A 13,245-nucleotide genomic window follows, 5' to 3' on the forward strand; every position below is an offset into this window, starting at 1 on the left:
AAGAGCCGAGTGTAGCCGAACACAGCCGACTTGAGACGAAGAGCCGATGATAGCCGAGTGTAACCGATAGCCGACTGTAGCCGACATTGGCCGCATTTAGACAAAGAGCCGAATATGACCGACTTTAGCCCAACCGGGCCGAGTTCAGCCGAAGAGCCGGAAAAGCCGAATTTAGACGAAAAGCCGAACCGAAACGATTTTAGACCTAAGCCGAACCAAGCCTAATTTAGCCGAGTTTATTTAAACAGAACCGAACGACGCCGCAGCACTCTGCCTGCAGAGCGCCGGTGCAGACGGCAGGGGGCGGTGTATAAAGCGAGTATAAAATATCAACTGTATATAAGAAGGAATAAAAAGCTCTGTGTCATGTGCAGCAGTAGAAAATTTCAGGCTCCCAGGGAATAAATAGTTTTCTTTCAATCATTATAGTTTTGGGGTTTTTTTTACTCCCAGGTAGCCTGAAAGTTACTACTGCTGCTTTTTGATTCTAAAGCTAGGAAGGAAAACCAAGATTACAAATACAAGAAAAAGAAAGGGAAAGGGAAGGGGAAAAAAAGGAAAGGAAAGAAAGCAGGAGAGCAGAAGGGAAGGGAAGGGAAAGGGGTGAAAAACAGCGTTAAAAAAAGAAAAAGAGTTGGAGGGGAAAAGAGAGGGCATTCGGGAGGAGCGGTCCTGCCTCAGGTCCTTCCCCGCCCTGGGGCGAAGGACCCGTTTGATGCCCGGGAGGGACTGCAGCTCCCGGTGGCGGGGGACGGAGCCGTGGCTGTCAGCCCGAGACTCCAACTCCCGGCAGGCCCTGCTGCCGGCGCGGCGTGTGACGCAACGGCTATCGCGGCACATGAGTGGCTACCAGCCCGAGACTCCAACTCCCGGCAGGCCCTGCTGCCGGCGCGACGTGTGCCGCAACGGCCGACGCTGCCCGGCATTGTTCTCTAAATCGGCAGTAAATACAGCTGAGTAAAATTAGCTTGGTTTTCTTCCTTCTTTTTTAACTGAATTGTTTTTATTAAAAATACTATTTGAATATGTAGAAAAAGTGGGGATGTCCTGTACTATATCCTAGCTTTTCTTGTTTATAGGGTGCTCAGAAAACATGCGTCCCTTAGAGTCCCTCAGAAAGGTTCTCAGTGCGATCTCTACCAAGGTATGTATTTACTAATAAGTGATCCCTTTAGATATTTGCCTGTGTACCTTTTCCTGTAATTCAGAGCTTGCGTTCTGTGGGTTTTATGATAAACCTGTAAAATATGTAAGAATGCTTTTGCAAGTCTGAATCGTTGAAGGCAGCAGTAAGTGGATTTAGAGCCTGTTCTTGACCAGACAACGGGAAAAAGTGTGACTTTGATGCTGAACTTGTTTTTTTCATTTTTCATTTGACTTGTCTGGAATGATTTAGGAATAGAGAGAGCTAGAAAAAGAGAGAAATAGAATTGATTATGGAGCACTCCTCAAATGCTCACCACGATTCAGTGTAGAGCCGAAGTGAAGGGTGATGGAACAGAGCTCTGTGCTTTAGAAGGAAATAAATTTAAACCTGACCTCCGCACAGAGTCTCACTAACTTCTTTTGTTTTAAAATACAAAATATTATTAGGAAGTGTTGGAAGTTAGTGTTTTGGGAAAGAAACGGCAGTTCCACAGAACATTCCATTTAACAGAGGCTCTGGGAACGATTCATGTTGTAACTGCTGTCACTGCAATCAGTTGGTGGTTCAGCCTTGAAATGTGCACTTGCCCTTCTATAAAGCACTGTTTTGTTTGCCTTTCAGTGCTATGAGTCTTGATAAATTGGAGAAGAGCCCAAGAGAAATTTTTCATCCCTTGATATAAAAGGTAGGAAGTGACTTTTTTTGGTTTGGTTCTTTTTCTTTATTATTTCCTGGAAATAAAAGTAATTAAGTATAGGTACTACTGGTTTGTTTCTTCCAGTAGCAGATGATAACAATAGCAGTAGTAATAGTAAAAATAATAATAGAAATAATAATAATAGCAATGTAATACTACTTAAACTGTCTTTATCCATTGAACTGGCCATTTCAAATCAAAACTTCTAAACACAAATCAAACCATCATCCTCGTAGAATCTTTCACAGCAGTGGGCTATAGATCCTGGTTTTGTTGACAGGATTTATTGGTTCTGGAATAGCAAGAGGGAAGTACAAGCCTAACTACTTCTAGCTCACAGACCCATCCAGTGAATACTGCTTTGTGTTTTGGTGGGCTTGTGATGACTTTGAAATCAATTGCTCATTCCAGTAAAAAAAATTAATGTTTTTTTGAACCTGACAGCAGAAATAACTTTAGGCACCAACTTAATAATAACAGATCACCAATTTAAGTTCATAATTTTATGCTGTACTATCAAAGTTTAAAGGTAAATTTTTACTTATTAGGAGATGGTATAAAGTGTATGTTCCAATGTGTTGGATGTATGCAAAGGTACATACGTACCCGAAAGTCCTTAGAGGAAACAAATTTTTACGTCTGCTGTTTGATTGTTTATCATACAATATTTGGTTTTATTTCCCAGGGATCGGTGAATTTTAACTTTGGAGTCCTCTGTGCTAAGGATGCTCAGCCTACAGATGATGAAATGTTCAGTAATGGTGAGTTTTTCACCTTCTCTTTAATTGCTATGCTGATCTGAATAAGAAAAAAACAAAAGCAAGAGAAAAAAAAAGGATGGTTTATTATTTTTTACGCTGTTATGTTTGTTTCCTCAGTATTTGCTGCAGCTCTGCGAGCCCAAGCTTTGGGTTCCTTCTGTCCCACTGGGAGTTGCCCAGTTTGGTTGCATCTGGTGAAATTCACCCTGAGACCTTACAGAGCTAGCTCAAACTACGTGAGAGCCATTTGCAGTTCTCTCCAGACACCTGGAGAATGGGTGATGTTTCTGAGGGTCTGGCAAGTATACTTGTATCAAAACTCAGTCTGTGAAATTTCTGGGGAAAACCCTTCTGTGTCCTGAAGGGTTCAAACTCTGGTGAGGATCCAGTTATCAGGTGCTCACCTGGATGGTTCCAGCTCTTAAAGTGAACACTTGTACTCTTACCCTGTAGTTTACATCTATTGTATTTTTGTTATTTTGCAAGATTTTACGGCTTTGCAAAATATTGTGCGTTTCACTCTTTGGAACCTCTCAGATGGTTCTTTGGTGCAGCACCACCTCATGGGACACTTGGCTGCCGTCCTGAAGGGGTTGGTCGCTAGAATTGTAAATCCTGGAGAGTTTGTAAGTCTTCTGTCCCCAGGGAGGTACCATGCTTTGTTTACTTTTGTTCTGTTTGTTAGGCGCTGCTTCTCATTGGAAGTATGAATTTCAAACTACCCTGTTCTTATTTTAACTGTTTTCCTGGTTCTCTCCCTACGGCAGGGAAAGACTCTCGTATCCTTGTCGTCGGGCTCGGTGCTGTCCAAGAAGATGCAGAGACTAAAAAAATCATAAGAAGCAAAATATGACTGCAGGGAAAACAAGCTGGAGAGAACAAAAGGTGATATTGTTATCCTTACCCTGTATTAGAAACATCCGCTGTGCTTTGATGCTGGCAGCTGCCAGGGGCTTGTTAGCTCTTTGTAGGCAGGTGTAGGTGTTCACTTGTAGGTTTTTTCTCTGGACAAGTCAATTCAAACTTTGCTAAGCTTATATTTGCAAATTACTCTCTAGCACAGTCCAGCATGACATTTTTGAATGTTGTAAAAATACCATGTTACTTGGAAATTGCTAATGATGAGAAGCTTTAGGGAAAAATAAGATGTCAGGGTTGGGAGATGTGAGAAGAATTTTGAGGGGATGTTAGACTGAAATAAAGCACACTTGAAGCTGGACTGGCACGCTGGCAGATCCCCTATTAAACAGTAGCGCTGAGATTAGCCTGGGGGTTGCCCATTGTTTCTGTAGAAATAAATGTTTTCTGGTCTTCAGAGGTAAGCTGCTTTGAAAAGCTGGAAGGCACAGCATAGTGACAATCCGTGTGCTTCGCATTAAAAATAGATTTCAGAAGGGTCCTAGGCTTTTGTCTTTTCCTAGAAGTCGATGTAATCCTATTGAGGAGTTTTTAATTCTGTGCTGCCATGTCATCGATCAGGGCCCTGTCGTACTAATCATCATACAGATGCAAAACAAAAAATCAGACCCTGTCCCGACCACTTAGAGCCCAGAACACGATTTCCTCAGGCTGCCATTTGTGTGCCATCGGTACTCACCATGGAAGCGAGCTGGGGATTGTTGCACCCGTTGGGAACAAACCGCTTCTCGTCACACAGAAATGGAATTGGGACGACGCCTCAGCCAGCCTCTCTCTCCTGAATCTGCAGCAGAGCAGTTCCAGTCCATGCGGGCAATCCAGTTCCTGACGATCTGAGCGCACGGAGCAGCGCTCAGCTGCTGTGGGGGGCTCAGGGAGGGCAGAGTGTGCATTGTCATCTTCCTGAACCTACAGACGCGAATCAAAGTGAGAAGCCACAGGGTGGAAATCAGTCGCATATATGCTAAATAAAACTTGCAGGTTTTTTTTAAGAATTGTTTTTGCTTGTTCTTTGTTGTGCTTCTGTGCTTAGAAAACCTCCCTTTACAATCAGTTCAATTCATCAATTGAACCTTTGTTTGCAGACTCTCACTGAGCAGAATTTGTTGCAGACTCAGTGCACGCTGTGCAGGCCTCCCGGGAGTGTGAGGAGCTCATGTGTGCTACTTTTTGCTTTAGGACGCTCTGAGGTATTTATTCCTTTTGGGATACATGATGAGAATTCCCAAGAGAGGTAGTTATAAGGTATGACATCGGGAAAAAGCCTGTGTGGTTGGAATGTTGTTGCTGTCAAAAGTTAATTTTTTCTTAGCCAGTAGTTAGCTTTTTGCTTTATTTTTGTGGTATCAATATTTTATTGTTTAAAAAATTCCTTCAAAATAACTTCAGTGGTCGCCCACCAGTACCTTGTTCAGATTTGCCTATTTGCTTGTAGCTGAAATGTTCACATCTTGTTTATCATTCTATTTAAGAAACTGCTGCCCAGCCAACTAATAACTGAATATCCATCTGTCTAGGACACGGGGAGAGGATTTAGGTAATGTCTTTATTTCCAGAAAAAAGTTCCAGTGTAGTTTCTAAATAGAGGAGAAGGGGGTGAAGACTCGGGGCTCTGATGCCGTTGGGGCACCCCAAGGTCCCCAGGAGAGGGGGCCCCACTGCGGTGCAGGAGCAGGTGTGTTCTCATGTAATATTGAACAAATTATAAATATAAATATGAAAATTATAAACATGAAAATATTTTTAAAATACTTAAATAAAGCGGGTTTTCTTTATTGGTCAATAGGCAGTGTTTTGATTGTAAAAATTATAAATGCAAATAATATAAAGGTAGAAATCTAAGTTTAGAAATATATAATAAATACATACAGATAAATATAAAAATTTAAAATATCAGAAAAAATTAGTTGTAGCAGTAGATATTATACATAATTTAAATAATGATTTAAATCTATTTTAAAATTTTATATATATAATATATCATTATTAATGTAATACATCCAAAGAAACGATAAATTAAAATATGAATGTATAATTATACAAAGTATAAATAAAAAATATTTCAGTATCCTTTAAAAGAAGGGTTTTTTTATTTATTTGGTTAGAGACGGGGTTTTTATTTGGAATAATGGAAGTATTATAGAAGTATAAAATTAAATATAGAAATATACAGTCAATATAGAAAGATATTTGTAAAAACACGAGCGAACGACGCCTCCTTCGGCCGAACCAAGGCGAGACCGGCGGAACCTGACGGCCTCGAGCGAACCGAGGCCAGGCTTGCGAGGCTGCCTGAACCGAGCCGAGCTCAGCCGAACCGAGCCCGCTGCTCTCGTGCGCGCTAATTAGCGCGAGTGCGGTCACTGCCCAATGAGCTCCTGTGCCACGCCGCGCTCCCGATCGTGTCCGTGCGATGGCCGGGCCGCCCGCGGGACGCGGCAGCAGGAGAGCCCCGAGCCGGGCGAGTTTAACGTGAGGCGGCGCCGCTTGCCCGCCGTCAGGGAGCCGAGCCGAGGCGAGCTCAGCCGAACGCGGAGAGAGCGGCTCCGAGTTGGGCCGAAGCGAGCCGAGCCGCGCCGAGGGCAGAGAGCGGCTCCGAGTTCGGCCGAAGAGAGCCGAGGCGCGCCGAGCGCACTGATCGGCTCCGAGTTCGGCCGAGGCGAGCCGGGCCGCGCAGAGAGTGGCTCCGAGTTCGACCGAAGCGAGCCGAGCCGCGCCGAGCGCAGAGAGCGGCTCCGAGTTCGGCCGAAGCGAGCCGAGCCGCGCCGGGCGCACAGAGCGGCTCCGAGTTCGGCCGAAGCGAGCCGAGCCGCGCCGGGCGCACTGATCGGCTCCGAGTTCGGCCGAAGCGAGCCGAGCCGCGCCGGGCGCACTGATCGGCTCCGAGTTCGGCCGAAGCGAGCCGAGCCGCGCCGGGCGCAGAGAGCGGCTCCGAGTTCGGCCGAAGCGAGCCGAGCCGCGCCGGGCGCACAGAGAGCGGCTCCGAGTTCGGCCGAAGCGAGCCGAGCCGCGCCGAGCGCAGAGAGCGGCTCCGAGTTCGGCCGAAGCGAGCCGAGGCGCGCCGAGCGCAGAGAGCGGCTCCGAGTTCGGCCGAAGCGAGCCGAGCCGCGCCGGGCGCAGAGAGCGGCTCCGAGTTCGGCCAAAGAGAGCCGAGCCGCGCCGAGCGCAGAGAGCGGCTCCGAGTTCGGCCGAAGCGAGCCGAGCCGCGCCGGGCGCACAGAGAGGCTCCGAGTTCGGCCGAAGAGCGCCGAGGCGCGCCGAGCGCAGAGAGCGGCTCCGAGTTCGACCGAAGCGAGCCGAGCCGCGCCGGGCGCACTGATCGGCTCCGAGTTCGGCCGAAGCGAGCCGAGCCGCGCCGGGCGCAGAGAGCGGCTCCGAGTTCGGCCGAAGCGAGCCGAGGCGCGCCGAGCGCAGAGAGCGGCTCCGAGTTCGGCCGAAGCGAGGCGATCCGTGCCGAAGGGTCGAGTCCAGCCGAATGCAGATGACAATGGCCGAGTTTAGCCGATTACAGCCGCATTTAGCCGAGCAGCTGTGAGCCTTGCACGCTTGAGGTGAGCGTGCATCGTTGCCGGCCTGGGATTGAGTGAAATGCACTAAGGAAACCAGCTCTGGGGAGGGAGGCAGGGAAATCCTCTCTTAACGTTTACCAATTCGTCCGTCAAACTCATCACGGCAGGACAGAGTGAAGACTGAAAGTGTAAGAAGATGTGGAGGGAAACAGAGAATCTGGCAGGAGCATCGAACGCACAAGTGCACGAATTTTGCTTTTTGCTTGGATGTAAACTCAGAAGTTGTAAGGAATTTGGGAAGGAGAAGGGACATTTCAGAAGGAGAAGAAGTTGTTGTTGGAGTCCTGGCAAAAGCTTAAAAAAAAAAAAAAAAAGTGGTTTCTTTTTTCTTCACTATTATATTCTTTGGTGGTATATGGTGTGCTGTTTTATTTCTTGGTGTTATTAGCTCTGTGTAAATTGTTTATTGAGTCAAGCTAACTTTGCATGGGTTGTTTTGTATTTGAGGTAGGATCAATTTCAAGAGGTTTCTTTCACAGACTTCTGATAGGTATTACTGGGATTTTGGTTTTGTTTACTGTATGCATAAACATAGAGATTTGGTAGGGCCAGCTGGGCTGCTGGAGTTTTGGGTGTGAATTTATTAGATGGCTTTTGGTAAACACAGAATAATTATGTAAGGTAACAGCAAATTACCCAATTACCCAATTGATCTAGCTATGTAACCTTACCACAAAGTTTTATATCTTGCCAGTTTTCTGTTCTTCTGCTCCAAGTAGTTGTTGCAAAAAAAGAAAGCACTGTTCCTTTTCTGAAAAGTTTTCTTCTATAACAAGCCCTTTACTGCCCTTGAACGTGAGTCAGAGGAGCCAAACAGCTGTAGCTGCTCTGAGGGCTTGGTGGGATTCGCCCCCTCCCTTTTCCCGGGTGGCATGGGAACGAGAGGCGGGCACAATCAGGGGTATATTAACCCCAGCCGTGGCTGAGGGGCTTCATTCCCTCTCTGGGATGTGCTGGGGTAAGAGCTCTCCTCATTTCAGTGAAGAGGCTTTTTCAGCCCGTCTCAGCATCTTTTCAGCAGGTGTTTCTGGGCATCTAAAGCACAGAGGCTTGGAAGATTCTGTGAAGAAAACAGCATGGAATACAGGGAGTATTTAGGTTTGTGATTTTGGGTTTTGTGTTTAGGAGTGGTAAGGTGCTTTTGTAATTTGTAGTTTTGCTCTGGTTGTTTTTTTGGTTGGATTTCTTTTGGTGGAATTTTTGGTTTTTTTTGGTTTTCATTTTGGGGTTTTTAGTTGGTTTTTGTGGGGGTTTTGGATTTTTTGATGTTTTCTGTGGTTTTTTTGTTTCTGTGGGGAGTTAGGTGTTTTGGGATTTATTGTTTGTGTGGGTTTTGTTTGTTTGGTTTTTTTCTTTGTTTGTTTTTGGGATTGGTTTTGTTGGGTTTTTTTTTGTTTTGTTTTGTTTTTTTTTAATTGAGGAGTGCAACTCCCTGAAATTCCAAGCTGTGTCAAGCACAACATTTTATTCAGCAGATTGATCATGTCACAAGAGGGATCCGCCCAAGGTCCAAGATGATGTTTGAGATTGAGGCTTCAGGTGAGTTGAGGATTGTGATTGGGAGAGGGAGGGTGAGCAGTTAGGAGTTCTTGGGAGGGAGTTTGCAGGCAGCAGGGTGAGAAAGGGTCTTTATTTGTTTATTTGAGGCCTCCCCCACACAAGGCTTCTCAGAAGCCTAGCAGAGGCATTCCCATGTCTTACAGCACACAAGGTCATCCACTGCACTCAGGGGAATGCCATTTAACTTTGCCTTTCTCTAACCCAGGTGCCACTCCTAATGAAGGCCTTGGAATCATGATGAAGCTGGAGCCTGAAGGAGCCAGGCACACTCAGGAGAGGGCAAGTAGCTGCCTTGGTGGGATTTGGCCCACATAACTCTGGACTCATACTTTGGTTTTGGTTTTCTTTATTGTAGCTCACCGAGGGCTCACAGGCCATCACGAGGCCCTCCGAGGCAGACTCATTTCAGGTGCAGCGTGGATTCCCATCACCGATCATCCAAAAGATAAGTCGAGGGCCTTGGCCTGGAGATGAGAGAATAGTGGGTTGGGAGTTCTTGGGGCAGATTTGAAAATTGGCAGCCGGAAAAGCAATCTTCTCCAAGGGCCTCTTAGGACAGCTAAAGGGAGAGGCTCTCCTTTTGATGGCAGCTTTCAGGCGGGCAGTGCAGAACAGCTCCGGTCTGTGTTGTGTTGTCCAGTGTTCTGTGTTCCCTAGTGTGTCTTTGGGGTCCCTTTTGCCTTCTCCCCTCGAGACCCTCACCACAAGCATGATGTGTCGTGTTTCATGTCCCCCCTGTTTGCCACGTTCTGTGTCACGGGTGTGTGCACGCATTTTTTGCCGGAGCTGTTCTGCCCTGCCGCATGGCCTGCTGCAGTAGGAGAAACCGTGGGGCGTTGGAATTTGTAATGCTGGCTGTACTTGGGCTCTAGATGCTATTCCTAGATTGACATAAGGTGTTTGCACCTTTTGAGTTATCCTGGTGGTGTTTGGCATATGTTGTAACTTTCTTTCAGGTGCAGACGCATTCCATGTGTGGCAGGGGGTCAGAGTTAGGAGGTGCCGGGCCTTCTTAGGAGCGCGGTGAGTAGCTGAGTGGTGGGGTTTTGGCCGATGCGGTGCCAAGATCAGGGACTGATGTTTGGTTCTCTTTACTCTAGCTGTCTCAGAGACACCAGCCCAGTGCCAGCAGGACCTTCCCAGCTGACGAGGTGGCCTTTCTCTGCACCGGACAGGGACCAGCATCCCCAGATGTCTGAGAGATAAGTAGAGGGCTGTGACCCACAGAGGGGATGAAAGCAGGGTGCTGGTTTGGGAATTCCTGGGAGGGGGTTTTGAGTCCAGTTTTGGGGGGGGGGGGTGTGGTGTGTTCATGAAGTGGCCCCTTAGGCCCCATAAAAGCCAAGTCTCACTTTTGATTGCAGTGCTGAGGTGTGCAGCAGGGCAGAGCAGTCCCGGTGTGCATCGTGTCACTTGTCTATTGTGCATTATGTGTTGTTTGCGTATGCCATATCTTTCACTTAGGGGGGCCTGTGAGAAACCCTGGCATCATTGTTAGCCTCTGTGATCTCTGCACTCCTTGGCCTGGCGCCCAGGCCACAGAACTTTTGACTAGGGAGCTCAGACAAGCATCAGACTCTCTTCTCTCTTTGGAAGCATCCAGTCAGACGTCTTTTCAGGTCTTGTTCTGAGCTGTATGGACAGCTGTGCCCCACCTGGATCCATTATGGTGGATTAGGACTTGTAATATTACGAGGTTAGGTAGAGGATTTTGACTGTAGGATTCCTAGGCATCAGTCTTTGCTGTTCTTGGAATAAATCATTCAGTAATCATCTTCTTCCTCCAGGGTTCTCTGAGCCTCATCAGCTCACCATCGGTCTCAGCTCACTCATCTCCTTTTGCATTCTCTCAGTCCTTGCAGCCGTTTTCCTTGCCAAGAGATTTCTGTTCCTGTTGTGTCCCCGTTGTCTGTCCTATCCTGTGTCATGGCTCTCAGCACACATTTGTGCCCGAGCTGCTCTGCCGTGCTGCACAGCCTGGTGCGATAGGAGAAGTCCCAGGGACTTGGAGTTTGTAATGTGGGGTGTAGTTGGACTCTAGATGGGATTTGTAGATGGGCACATCATATCTGGAGCTCATCAGTTATCCTGCCACAGTGTGACTCTTGTCCTAACTTTTTTTTCAGGTTCAGATGGATTAAATGTGTGCCAGAGGGCCCCATGCCAGGTGTGGGGATTCTCCTGAGTAGGTGAGGCCCCATTTGCCTCTGCAGCAGACTCTGTTACACCTCTCAACTGACTCTGTTACACTGCTGTTCTTTGTCTTTCTTTTAGGAAGTAAATCTGGATGCCAGCAGTCAACGTGAGCAGTGGAGAGAATTGGTTGTTATTGCTCAGCTCTCAAGCACAACAATTTCGCAGCAGATTCATCGTGTCACAAGAGGGATCTGCCCAGTGTCAAGGATGATGTTTGAGATTGAGGCTTCAGGTGGGTTGAGGATGGTTACTGGGAGAGGGAGGGTGAGCAGGCATCCAGTTAGGAGTTCTTGAGAGGGGGTTTGCAGGCAGCAGGGTGAGAAAGGGTCTTTATTTGTTTATTTGAGAGCCCCTCCCAAGGTGTCTCAGAAGCCTAGCAGAGGCATTCCCATGGCTTACAGCATACAAGGTGATCCACTGCACTCAGAGGAATGCCATTTAACTTTGTCTTTCTGTAACCCAGGTGCCACTCCTAATGAAGGCCACAGCCTTGGAATCAGGATGAAGCTGGAGCCTGAAGGAGCCAGGCACACTCAGGAGAGAGCAAGTAGCTGCCTTGGTGGGATTTGGCCCACATAACTCTGGACTCATACTTTGGTTTTGGTTTTCTTGATTGCAGCTGACCGAGAGGCTCACAGGCCATCACAGAGCCCTCCAAGGCAGACTCATTTCAGGTGCAGCGTGGATTCCCCTCACCGATCATCTAAAAGATAAGTCGGGGGCCGCGGTCTGGAGATGAGACGATGGGAGAGTATCAGGTTGGCAGTTCTTTGGCCAGATTTAAAAATTGGCAGTGGGGAAAGCAATCTTCTCCAAAGGCCTCTTAGGACAGCTAAAGGGAGAGGCTCTCCTTTTGATGGCAGCTTTCAGGCGGGCAGTGCAGAACAGCTCCGGTCTGTGTTGTGTTGTCCAGTGTTCTGTGTTCCCTAGTGTGTCTTTGGGGTCCCTTTTGCCTTCTCCCCTCGAGACCCTCACCACAAGCATGATGTGTCGTGTTTCATGTCCCCCCTGTTTGCCACGTTCTGTGTCACGGGTGTGTGCACGCATTTTTTGCCGGAGCTGTTCTGCCCTGCCGCATGGCCTGCTGCAGTAGGAGAAACCGTGGGGCGTTGGAATTTGTAATGCTGGCTGTACTTGGGCTCTAGATGCTATTCCTAGATTGACATAAGGTGTTTGCACCTTTTGAGTTATCCTGGTGGTGTTTGGCATATGTTGTAACTTTCTTTCAGGTGCAGACGCATTCCATGTGTGGCAGGGGGTCAGAGTTAGGAGGTGTCGGGCCTTCTTAGGAGTGCGGTGAGTAGCTGAGTGGTGGGGTTTTGGCCGATGCGGTGCCAAGATCAGGGACTGATGTTTGGTTCTCTTTACTCTAGCTGTCTCAGAGACACCAGCCCAGTGCCAGCAGGACCTTCCCAGCTGACGAGGTGGCCTTTCTCTGCACCGGACAGGGACCAGCATCCCCAGATGTCTGAGAGATAAGTAGAGGGCTGTGACCCACAGAGGGGATGAAAGCAGGGTGCTGGTTTGGGAATTCCTGGGAGGGGGTTTTGAGTCCAGTTTTGGGGGGGGGGGGGTGTGGTGTGTTCATGAAGTGGCCCCTTAGGCCCCATAAAAGCCAAGTCTCACTTTTGATTGCAGTGCTGAGGTGTGCAGCAGGGCAGAGCAGTCCCGGTGTGCATCGTGTCACTTGTCTATTGTGCATTATGTGTTGTTTGCGTATGCCATATCTTTCACTTAGGGGGGCCTGTGAGAAACCCTGGCATCATTGTTAGCCTCTGTGATCTCTGCACTCCTTGGCCTGGCGCCCAGGCCACAGAACTTTTGACTAGGGAGCTCAGACAAGCATCAGACTCTCTTCTCTCTTTGGAAGCATCCAGTCAGACGTCTTTTCAGGTCTTGTTCTGAGCTGTATGGACAGCTGTGCCCCACCTGGATCCATTATGGTGGATTAGGACTTGTAATATTACGAGGTTAGGTAGAGGATTTTGACTGTAGGATTCCTAGGCATCAGTCTTTGCTGTTCTTGGAATAAATCATTCAGTAATCATCTTCTTCCTCCAGGGTTCTCTGAGCCTCATCAGCTCACCATCGGTCTCAGCTCACTCATCTCCTTTTGCATTCTCTCAGTCCTTGCAGCCGTTTTCCTTGCCAAGAGATTTCTGTTCCTGTTGTGTCCCCGTTGTCTGTCCTATCCTGTGTCATGGCTCTCAGCACACATTTGTGCCCGAGCTGCTCTGCCGTGCTGCACAGCCTGGTGCGATAGGAGAAGTCCCAGGGACTTGGAGTTTGTAATGTGGGGTGTAGTTGGACTCTAGATGGGATTTGTAGATGGGCACATCATATCTGGAGCTCATCAGTTATCCTGCCACAGTGTGACTCTTGTCCTAACTTTTTTTT

General features: G+C 47.8%; 1 long non-coding RNA gene across 1 annotated transcript; it reads left to right on the forward strand.

Annotated features, from left to right (window-relative positions):
- Positions 1-902: 902 nt before the first annotated feature.
- LOC131565801 (uncharacterized) lies at positions 903-4,322 on the forward strand. The gene is made up of 4 exons (XR_009275477.1): positions 903-1,144; positions 1,769-1,832; positions 2,530-2,605; positions 2,723-4,322. It is a non-coding gene; the product is annotated as an uncharacterized LOC131565801 (long non-coding RNA).
- The last annotated feature ends 8,923 nt before the right edge of the window (positions 4,323-13,245 follow it).

This window comes from Ammospiza caudacuta, chromosome 18 (genome assembly GCF_027887145.1).
Source record: "Ammospiza caudacuta isolate bAmmCau1 chromosome 18, bAmmCau1.pri, whole genome shotgun sequence".
In the NCBI taxonomy this organism is placed as follows: Eukaryota; Metazoa; Chordata; class Aves; order Passeriformes; family Passerellidae; genus Ammospiza; species Ammospiza caudacuta.